We start from the raw sequence: 2016 nt of genomic DNA on the forward strand, positions 1-2016 counted from the left end.
GGTGTGTCTGAAGACAGCTACAGTGTACTTACATATAATAACATTTAAAAATAAAAATCAAAAAAAAAAAAAAAAAGGAAAGTAGGTTGTAACTGCACAGAGGGTAGGCAGCTGCCCAGCTATTGTGTGATTAAGGCTTATTGTGAATATAAAGGCGGGGGGAGGGGGGCAGGATGGAAGCCTGGGCCTGGGATTTTACATATTTAGTGACCAATTAGCTTGGGGAGCAAGGCTATATAGCATCATGAGGATAGTACATGAGGATGGGGTGGGGGGGACAACCAGAGCGTGGAAGTTGTTTTTAGCACTTGAATGCCTAGCAGCCCCAGACCAGCCCCAACAGCTTCTTCTTCAGCTAGCAGGTCCAGTTGCTGCCTTCCCTTTCTCTGTCTCCCGACTCCCACCATACCACTTCTCCATGAGGCTTATTTGCATGGCAGCGCCCGCGGGGTGTCTAGTAGAGGCCACAACATGCAGTGACATCTTTGTGAGGTTGGACTTTTGAGAGACCGCACTTGACCCCTTGGCAGAGAACAAGGCCATTCTACAGGTGAGTTGCTTGCCAGGAGCATCTTCATGCAGAGAAGCCTAGCCAGGGAGGGGCTCTGACGGGTCTCAGTCCCCCTCTCTTGAGATGGAAGAGAGAATCTCAGGTGAAGAAGATACCATAGAAAACATTGACACAACAGTCAAAGAAAATGCATAAAGCAAAAAAGCTTCTAACCCAAAACATCCAGGAAATCCAGGATACAATGAGAAGACCAAACCTAAGGACAACAGGTATAGAAGAGAGCAAAGATTCCCAACTTAAAGGGCCAGTAAATATCTTCAACAAAATTATAGAAGAAAACTTCCCTAACCTAAAGAAAGAGATGCCCATGAACACACAAGAAGCCTACAGAAGACCAAATAGATTTGATCAGAAAAGAAATTCCTCCTGTCACATAACAATCAAAACACCAAATGCACTAAACAAAGAAAGAATATTAAAAGCAGTAAAGGAAAAAGGTCAAGTAACATATGAAGACCTATCAGAATTACACCAGACTTCTCACCAGAGACTATGAAAGCTAAAAGATCCTGGGTAGATGTCAGACAGATCCGGAAACACAAATTCCAGCCCAAGCTTGTATATCCAGAAAAACTCTCAATTACCATAGATGGAGAAACCAAGATATTCCATAACAAAACCAAATTTACACAATATCTTTCCATAAATCCAGCCTTACAAAGGATAATAGATGGAAAACACCAATACAAGGAGGGAAACTATGCCCTAGAAAAAGCAAGAAAGTAACCTTTCAACAATCCCAAAAGAAGATATCCACACAGACATAATTCCACCTCTAACAACAAAAATAAAAGGAAGCAACAATCACTTTTCCTTAATATCTCTTAACATCAATGGACTCAATTTCCCCCCAAAAGACATAGACTAACAGACTGGATACAAAAATAGGACCCATCATTTTGCTGCATACAAGAAATACACCTCAGTGACAAAGACAGACACTACCTCAGAGTAAAAGGCTGGAAAACAATTNTCCAAGCAAATGGTNCCAAGAAACAAGCTGGAGTAGCCAGTCTAATATTGAATAAAATCAACTTTCAACCAAAAGTCATCAAAAAAGATAAGAAAGAACACTTCATACTGGTCAAAGGAAAAATCTACCAAGATGAACTCTCAATTCTGAACATCTATGCTCCAAATGCAAGGGCCCCCACATTCATAAAAGAAACTTTACTATAAAGCTCAAAGCACATCACACCCCACACAGTAATAGTGAGAGACTTCAACACCCCACTCTTGGCAATGGACAGATCATGGAAACAGAAACTAAACAGAGACACAGTGAAACTAACAGAAGTTATGAACCAAATAGATCTAACAGATATTTATAGAACATTTCATCCTAAAGCAAAAGAATATACCTTCTTCTTAGCACCTCATGGTACCTTCTCCAAAATTGTCCANATAATTGGCCACAAAACAGGCCTCAACAGATACAAGAAAAT

Source organism: Mus pahari, chromosome 17, assembly GCF_900095145.1.
Source record: "Mus pahari chromosome 17, PAHARI_EIJ_v1.1, whole genome shotgun sequence".
Lineage (NCBI taxonomy): Eukaryota > Metazoa > Chordata > Mammalia > Rodentia > Muridae > Mus > Mus pahari.